At 39.5% G+C, this 10067-nt stretch overlaps 1 pseudogene; it reads right to left on the bottom strand.

The window, feature by feature from the left end:
* Positions 1–5645: 5645 nt before the first annotated feature.
* On the bottom strand, positions 5646–9583 carry LOC149144583 (uncharacterized; annotated as a pseudogene).
* Between the last annotated feature and the right edge of the window lie 484 nt (positions 9584–10067).

The following is a 10067-nucleotide window of genomic DNA, read 5'->3' as shown; positions in this document are numbered from 1 at the left end:
GAGCTAGGCAGCTAAAAGAAAAAGTGAAAGGCAGTAATGCAAATTGTCATCGAAGCACATGAAGAGCCAACAAAGGTCCTTTCCTACTCAAGGACAAAGCCATAAAGAAAAGGTAACCTCTGTCATCAAAATCCTTTTCATGGATATTGTTTTTCTTGCAATAATTTTGGAAATAAAGCCATCGACTGTAGATGACAAGCAAGGAAACAAAATGTGCTGGGTAGAAGAAACCTAAGAATGAACAAAAATTCTAGAAGAAGGCATGCTAGCCATTTATAAGAGTTTTGACAAAAACATTGTCAAAAAGAGTAACATCTATGCCCCATTCTTAATCCATGTTAAATACTACAATTGTGGCAATATCGGGCACAAGAGAGATGGCTACAAAAATGAGAAGAAATGGAATGTTTCTCAGCATATGCAACAACTCAGGTTTTGAAGACAAGCACAAACAATGGAGTCAAAAAATACAGACTTGTCTTTAGTGCTCTGTGTCAAAAGAGAAAGTTGAAAATAGGAGGAAGAAATAAGGAAAATGATCCTCTTACCCATGTGATGGATCTCTCTGTAAGGCAGAAAGGCATCAAAAGAATTTGGGTGAAGAAAGAGGAGGTAAAAGAGAAGGTTCCTCTACCCATGTGCAGTCGAGAAGAAGCCCAAATAGGGGCAAAGAAGAAGTTGGAGAGCAATGCTTCTGTCAGGACTCGACCATTGAAGGTTTGGAGGAAGAAGGAGGATGATCTGCTCAAGGGGAGTAGATCCTCTATTTCTCTTCAGTGAAGGAAGAGAATGGCCTCAAGGGAGGCCGAATAAGTCAGATGCAGGAAGCCAAAAAGAATGAATAGAAAGGTGCATCTGATTGATGAAGGTATGGATGTTTTTTCTTGCTAATTACAAGAATGAATTGGTTTATTTTACATATATCAACATTGAAAAGGAGGAGTGTAACAAAAATGAGGAATACACAACAATATCTCATGTTGTGGGAAGAAGATGGGTTGTAGTGGAAGTGTGGAATGATAGGAAGCTCACGGTCAAGTAGGGTCCACAGGATCAATCCCCACGAAAAGACAAGAAAGTTGTTGCAAGAGATCAAGGAGCGTTGGTTGAGGGGGAGATGACTTGATAAGCAATAGCAGGCAACAATGGGTAGCCTCAGAAAGGGAGATTACTGAGCAGATGAAAGGTTTGCATCTTTGGTGAAATACCCTTATTTCAAATAATTTGTAAGTTTGATTATGCATAGTAGTCTTGTGTTCATGAAACACAATTGGTGCAAGATTTTTCATGTCCCTTAACCCTCAATTGGTATTTCTATGTCAATTGGTTGTGTTGGGCTCATTTTGAGTAACCTTGTGTGCAAATGGACATTAATTTTTGAGAAAAGAAATATTAGAGTTTGTTTGGTACATTGTTCCATTTGCATCATTTTGTTTGATGCAATTGATACTAGATGTGAAGCAGTCCCCATTGTAAAGATATGATCTCAAGGGGAGAAGTGGAGACGTTGAAATAAAGTAAGAACAATATCGGAAGCAGCAACAACAGTGAAGTCTAAGAAGAAATGGATCATCATTAATTGGTATTTGTAGGAGCAACAATAGCATGGGCAATTTAATGGGTATCAATCTTTTTGATACAAAAGATGAATTACTGGAGAGAGTTCTCAAGAAGCAGCCATAAGGTGTCAAAAACTGAAGGAAAAAGAAGAGGCAATATATGTTCAAGGGGAGCATATCAAATATGCCCAATTTTTGGAGCAGCAACAGTGATAGTCTCGGAAGAGATGTCTGTGAGGCAGAATGAACATCTTAGTAGCTAGAATCTGGTCTACACAACCGATGATTGCATGGGGAGAGAAAGACAACTTGTAGCACCTTTCCATTGATGTTAAAGGGGGAGAAAATCATGGTGAAGTTATGGTGGCCTGTGTAGAAGAAAGAAGGCCATTGGTGTCTCTTGAAATGAGATGTGTGGAAGCAGCATGATGTTTAGCCATCAGATGAAAAGAAGGATAGAGTGTTGCCATCAATGCCAAAGGGGGAGATTGCTAGACAATTGGCATTGTCTGGATGGCTAGTGGCCTATTGAAGGGATATGAAAACGTGTTGGAATTGATGTCAACAGTCATGCTGGGAAGATGTGTTGGGCAGTTAACATTTCCTAACTGTTGGCAGGAACAATGCCTAACTGTTGGCAGGAGTGTTGGCATTGATTTCAACCAAACTAGCTTGGATGCTTAATGCAACAGATGTTGGAAGTGATGGCTCAGGAGGATTCCTATGATAGCTACAAGATTTAAGTAGAGAATAATCATAACAACAGGCTTAGTGGAAAATCCATAAAATGATGATTACAGTGATGGACCAAGAGGAATTCCATGGTAGCTGCAGGCTTCATGCAAAGGATCCCCTTGGTGGTTGTGATTCCAGCTATCCAGGGAGTCAAGGAGTAGAATAATGTCAGAGAGTTTGAAGCCATATTATAGGTAGTATATGGGCACAAAGACTACATCAAACCCTCTCCATCTGAAAGTTCTTTGGAAGATATTTCCAACAATGTGCGAAAGTCTAGAAATGGATTCCTGGTTCAAAAGTTATGGTCTGCTGAAGTTCAAGGATTGAAGCCTTAGGAAGGAATACCGAAGATCGCATATTTGAGGTCATCATATCAGGAATATCGACAATCGGAGGATATTGGAACATTGACAATCAGAGAAGATCAACACAATGGTGTATTGGCGCATTGCATTATCGGCGATCACATATCAAAGGCTGGGCATACTAGCACATCGCATTATCGGCGGTCACAATGTCAGAGGTCCAATACATTGGAGCAAGCAACATGGGAGGCCAGAGGAGATTGGAACATTGACAATTACAACATCAAAAATTCTTCAGTGGTGAACCTTTAAAATGTTGCGATATCGATAAGCGTCGATAGCATTAAAAGCGCCGAGGAATGCTAAATAAAAATTAACAAAGGATTTCAGTGTAAAACCAAAGGTGTGTAGACCCTTTTTCTCTCTCCTATAGCAGGACACGTGGTCGCATATTAGAGGTCAGCATATCAAGAATATCGACAATCGAAGGAGATCAGAACATCGACAATTAGAGGATATCAAAACTTTCCAAGTGAGAACCTTTTAAAAGTTGCAATATGGGTTAAAATGTCGATAACGTTAGAACCCGCCGGGAATGCCAAAACATAATTAATAAATATTTCATTGCAAAACCAAAGGTGGGTGAGTCCTTTTCTCTCTCCTCTAGCAGGACACGTGACATCATCTAATTGGCTCTGATAAGGTATAGTGGCAGCTGATGTCAACATAATGTGGCAGTACGTCAAAACACGTGACAAGTTGTTTTGGCATTTTGAGGGGGCCTAATGGGCCATATCTGGGTGACATGTGTCACCACTCAGGAGTCCACATGTGGCAGTGATGACATCATTTAGAAGTTGATGATCATAGGATTGAAGATGTCGACACTTTATAACAGTTGGCAATTGAAAAAGGCCGATAAGGGGGCTTCCTATGTGTTAGCACATGGTCAAGATGAAACTAATAGAAACAAGGGCACATAGCAATAACAAAGGAATAAAGGTCCTCGACAGAATGCTAAAGGACTTAGCGCCTTAAGGCTAAGCCTCTAGTCACCACACCTGGTCCTATGGTGAAATATGCGATAAGGATCTAAACACAAAAAAGGCCAAGGACATCGGAACTCGTTTTTTTTGTAATGTCTTTTAAGAATAAAGTTCCGATAAGGAAGAGCTCCGATATAGCAGCAAAGAGGAGAATTAAAGGCGTATGGGTCAGCAACTGAATATTAAATGAGGTAGAGTAGTTGGTCGCTGGAATAAATGGAGAATGTCAAAGATCTCTGAGACAAAGAAACAAGGACAATGGTCCATTAAGAAGCCATGCCGAAGTACTGTGAAACCATGAATAAGCATGGAGAGCCTCAGTGATGGGAGAGTTGTGCACAGAGAGGATTGTGCCTAGTTGGAGTCTGCAGGTGGACAAATTCATTCTTAGTATGGAGAAACAGTCAAAGTGCCCATTCTCATGGTTAAGGCAGAGGCAAAGACCAAGAAAGACACAACAACAACATGGAAGAGCCATGCCAAGGTACAATGCATAGTATGGACACATGATAATGTGGAAGTATCTATTGGGGGGACAACAGAGGAACAAAATCCAAGAGCTCAAATGAGCAATGGGGGGGAAGCAACATAGTTTCCAGTGAGAACTAAGTGGAAAAAGATCTGTGTGTACACTACTATGAGAGGGTAAGTGAGCCAGTTATCCAGAAAAAGGCTGAGAGTGCCTATGCAGAGGCAGAGACACCGAGAGTTGCGCTTTGTAAGTAAAGGCCGATAGTTGCATGTGCTGTCTGTGTAAGGCGGAAGAGTTGCACTGATGTGTGAAAGGTGAAGTTGCCTATGTCCTATGTGAAAGGTTGAAATGCTTGTGTTCTGTGAGAAAGGCCAAAGGTGCCTGCGCTGTGTGAGTAAGGCCGAAGGTTCCTTTACAGAGAAAGAAGGTCGAGAGCTACATTTGTGCTATGGAAGAGCAAAAGGGGTGAGAGATGCATGTTGATGAAGAGAAAAGAACAGAGAGTTGCATGGATGGTGATGAGTGATTGTTTTTGAGTAGATTAGTGGGCTACTACAGAGTGTTGTAGAGTGAGAAGAGTGAGAAAAGAACAAAGTTGAGATCAGGAAGAATGGCTGCCATTTATAGAGAACATATAGTTCCTATTTGATGTGGGTTGGTGCCTACATACAGTAAGTTGGTGCTTCCATTCTCTAGTGGGTGCTTGAAAAAGCTTGGGGGTTGGTGCCTCCTACAAGTTAATGCTTGCATAAATCCATGGAGATGCAAGTTGGTTCTTGCAAAAAATCTGCGATGTCGGTGCCTCACATGGTGCTTCTGGTAAGCTAGACACATGTCTACAATAAGAGGGAGTTGGTGCTTCCTACTAGTTAGTGCTATTAAACATTCAAAGGGAGTTGGCGCTTCCCATGAGTGGGTGCTCATGAAACAGATTGATGTAATAGAGTAGGTGCTCTTATTTTACATCAGTGACAACAACAAGCTTCGTGGTTTTTTCCCGAAAGGGTTTCCATGTGAAAAATCTTGTGTCTCATGTGTATGATGCTCATGGTGTGTATGCTTGCTTGTTGATTTCATGTTGCTTCCATATTACGTATTGATGTTGAGTATATGGATGATTTCCAAGTTTAAATAAGAAAAGTAAATTGACGTAAAGAAGTTAAAATTAGCCTTAATACTGATTCACCCCCCTCTCAATATTATCATTTGTTTCCAACATAAACGGATGGATCTGAATCTTTTTTCCCTAACAGAAGCTTCTAATTTTATAATTATAAAACAAATTTTATTTGGACATACTTTATTACACTGTTGACAACTAATTTAAAAGGGAAAAAATATTTACATACTTCTTTGGTACTGAAAAGAAAGACTACTTAAAAACTATTTAAATACTTATTTGGTACTGAAAAGGAAGACTACTTAGTTATCATGTTTTTTTGACTCAATTTCAATAAATAAAACAAGTGTTTGAAGGCACTTTATTTCTTCTTAGTAGATAGTGAAAGGATAGGCACAAACATAATCAAGAATCAAGGTTAACTCTCTGTTCGACTGGGTCAATTACCTTTAAGAGCTTGACCACATGTACCATTGTGGGGTGCTTCCTTGGATCTCCCGATGTGCACAATTCTACTAAATGTAGCACTTGCAGCATTTGAGACTTCCTGGGCCCACGAGAGATGAAGAGATATAGGGTCTCTTCTACTTGGTCCATCTTGATCATATGCCTCACCCAACCCATGATATTTCCACCTTCCCCTTCTTTGAATTCCATACCTGTAGGCTCCTTACCAGTTAACAATTCCAACAAAATCACTCCATAGCTATAAACATCACCCCTAGTTGTTGCCTTATAGCTTTTCCGATATTCAGGAGGAATATAACTGAAGGGTCCTACAAGATTTGTGCTTACATGACTGTCATATGCACTTATGAGATGGGAACAACCAAAATCAACAACCTTGGGTTCAAATGACCCATCTAAAAGGATATTTCTCAATTTCATATCCCTGTGAATAATGTGGGGAACAAAATCATGCTGCAAAAATGCCAGACCTTGTGCAGAACCCATGGCAATATTGAAACACTTTTTCCAGTCAAGGACCTCAATAACATCTACACAATTATGGAGCCAAAGATCAAGACTGCCATTCTCCACATACTTGTAAATTAGAAACTTGCCCCCGCCCCCCGCCCCGCCCCCCAAAAAATGCAGTAACCAAGTAAAGATACCAGATTCCTATGCTTCACCTTTCCAATAGTTTCCATCTCCGCTAGGAACTCACGGTTACCTTGTCCAAGCCCATGGCTTAGCCTTTTGACAACTACAATCCTGCCTTCTGGAAGAACAACTTTATAGATAGTGCCAAACCCGCCAACTCCAATGATATTGGTTTTGTTGAGGTTATGATTTGTTGTTAGAATATCAGTTGGGCTAAGGTGCAATAGAGGCCTTTCAAACATCCCCACATTGATACTAAAAGGCTTCTTCATATTTTTCGAGAATTGATAGTCATTGGGTTCAAGAGGAGCTATGAGGATAATTTTTTCTATATTTTTCACCAATGCCTCCTATCTCAACATACTCCACCTAATAACGACCAAGATCAATAAAAACAATGAAAATGTACCCCCTATTGCTATGCCCCATACAACACCTTTTCTCAAGAAACACACAATACTAGTTGGTCGTCCACATAGTCCCAGTTTGGCAAGGAATGACAAATTAAAATTCTCACAACCGTCGGGAATCTCTCACACTAATGCATTTTCTGAGAAGTTTATGAATTCAAGGGCAAATATTTTACACAAGTTTGGAGGAATTATACCTTCAAGAATATTGGAGGACAGGTCAAAGACTCCAAGTAGATCAGTGAGGCTAGGTTAGCCATCTCTGCAGGAATGCTTCCAGTAAGACTATTATTATGAACGACAAAAAACACTAGTGAAGATAGATTTCCTATAACATCTGGAATGGTCCCTGTAAATATGTTATTGCTCAAATCCAAAAACAATAAAGGATTGCCCAGATTTGGAAAAGATGATGGTAAGATACTGGCGGTGAGATTGTTGTTGCACAAATATAAATGAGTGAGCCTTTTTGGATTTCCAAGAGCTGCAGGAAGGGTGCTCGTCAGTTTATTGTTTGTTAAATTAAGCTTCACAAGGCCTGAAATCATTCCTAACCCCATAGGAATACTACCAGAAAACCGGTTATGTGACAAAATCATACCTTGAAGGTTTTGGAGTATCTCAAAATCAGGTAAAATGGGCCCACTAACAAAATTGAAGGACAAATCCAGCAAACTCAGATTTGCTAGCCAAGAAAGTTGTCAAGGAACATGACTAGTACGTAGGTTTCCCTGTAAATTTAATTCAACTATCACACTACAATTCCCAATCTACTCAGGAATTTTACCAGTCAAATAGTTCCATGAAAGGTCCAATAGTCCATGGTGCTATGTAAACTCAGAATCAGGTAATGGGAATATTTCCTTGTATCCCACACAAATTTCACTTGGAATGGAACCAAAAAGCTTGTTATGAGAAAGGACAAGGTTATCCAACATTTCTAGCTGCCCAATATTTCTTGGAATTGTGCTAGACAAATCATTACTTCCTAAATCAACAGCCACAAGATTGACAGAGTCAAAACGTTTAGGAGGATTTTTTCCTCTGAGCCTGTTGCCATGAAGTGATAAATTTGTTAAATTCTTCATTTTCCAACCTCTTCAGGAATAAATCCTTGTAAATAATTATTATCAAGGTGCAACCTCTAGAGGTTGTTGGCAGTAGACATGGACGGAGACAACCCACCCACAAGGAAGTTATTGCTGAGTGATATTCCAAGCAAATTCTGTGAACTCCAAAGATCATATGGTAATTTTCCAGAGAAGTTATTGTGTGCCATGTCTAAGGTGACCAAAGGGAGACTTGAAAGATAGCTAGGGATTCCACTATACAAATTGTTCATATCCAATAACAAGTTTGTCAAATTCATGCACTCTCGGAAAGTGTCCTCTATGCTACCTGTAAACTGATTTACTGACAAAGAGAGAGATTCTAGGCTCTTGGCATGGAAAAGCTATGATGTTATTGATCCATAAAGCTTGTTAGCATCAATTCCAAATGTTATGAGAAATGAACAATTTCCCAGTTCTTGAGGTAAGTGACCTACAAATTGGTTTTTGGATAACCTTATAGGAGTTTCTCTTCTCCATCCACCAAGCCAGGGTGGAAGGGGTCCTGTCAGAAGATTTGCCTGAACAATAAAAATCTGAATTGACTCCAGATTTCGGAAATCCTCAGGGTGTAGCCCATTCAGCGCATTGAATGACAAATCTAGTACCTGCAATTCCTACAATTTGAAATTGTGCTTGGAATCCACCCATTAGTCCATTAATCGTAGTCATTATATACAGAAGGTTGTGCAAACTGCCAATGTTGTCTGGTAATGATCCTTCAAGGTTATTCTCTGAGAGGTCAAGTTTCGTCAGAGATTTAAGGTTTCCAATTTCTAAGGGAATGTGCCCACTGAACTTACAACCCATAAAATATAATATATTAAGCTTAATAAGTTTTCCAATTTTAGTTGGTATTTCATCACTGAATGAGTTTGATCCTATCCATAGACAGACCAAATTTGCCATGCCCCCACTTTCCTTTGGCAACAATTTGGATAGTGCATTATAACTGAGATCCAAAGTGACTAAATTAGTAAGATGGCCGAATTCAGTAGGGAAAACTCCAGAGAAGGAATTTTCACTGGCATCCAGATATAACAATTTTGACAAATTCCCCATCTGGGGGGGAATGCTACCATAAAATATATTGGAATTGAGATCAAGATACTTCAAAATCTTAATATTTCCAAGCTTGGTATGAAGGCTACTGGAATTCTTGCCGGCTGAGTTTTTTTAATCCTTAGCCCCACAGGGGTAGGCAAGTTGGTAATCACAATGCAGTGAAGTTCGTTAGAAAGGTGGGCTCGGTACTGAAGGTCACGAGTTCAAATCCCTCAGACTAGCCTAGAGCTGTGGAGAGGGGCGGGCGCATTTTCCCAGGGGTTATAGTGGTAGTGGTCAGAATTGACCCCGTGTAACGTGAGTTGCGAGGCTGCTCCAGTTGCCGTTTCCTCTGTAATAAAAAAAAAGGCTATCGGAGAATGAATTAAAATTTAAAATAGCTGACAAGATTAGCAATCTCAAAGGGCAGCACACCATATAGATCATTGCTGCTTAAGTCTAGATATTCTAGTTTTGGAAGACCCCAGAGCTGTGAAGGTGGTTTCCCTATCAGTGCAATATTTCTCAAATTCAGTCTTTGTAAAAAATTTGGGTTTCCTATGGTAGGGGATATGGTCCCCTACATAGCTATGAAGGATAAATACATGGAGAAAACCCTTCCATGTATACACTGTATATCTGTCCATGCAAAAGGAGAGAATATGTTTACAACCATTCAGTGTGGACAATTTCGTTTGTGAAGCATTTAAAGAAAAAACTTCCTAAAGAGGTTGGAAAAATGAAGAATTTAACAAATCAAAACCTTCGTGTTAAGCCATCAAGAAACCATAATTTTCCATCAAGAAGTAGTCATTTTATTACTTATTGAACGTGCCCATTATGCACTCTAAATATTAGTTTTCTATTAATTATTAATCCGATGGTCTAAAAATATTCAATCGTCTAACATTTCATCCGATGGTGCAGAATTGTACACAGTGGGAGTAGGGGGCGTTGTTCTCAAAGGAGAACGCCTTACGACGTAAAAATGAAAATAGTGAAAAGTCCCGTAGATGATCTTAGATCAAAATTAATTTAATTAAATGCTTTAGACAAAATATTAATTTCGTCTTAATTAATTTTCTTGAACAACCCCCTATGTAGTAGCATATAAATCTTACATATTTGTGTCTCCTGCTACTACTACTGTTACAATTGGA

This window comes from Pinus tabuliformis, chromosome X (assembly GCF_031772625.1).
Source record: "Pinus tabuliformis cultivar Carrire ecotype Pingquan chromosome X, CPIR1, whole genome shotgun sequence".
Classification (NCBI taxonomy): domain Eukaryota; kingdom Viridiplantae; phylum Streptophyta; class Pinopsida; order Pinales; family Pinaceae; genus Pinus; species Pinus tabuliformis.
This window is presented reverse-complemented; position numbering and strand designations above follow the sequence as displayed.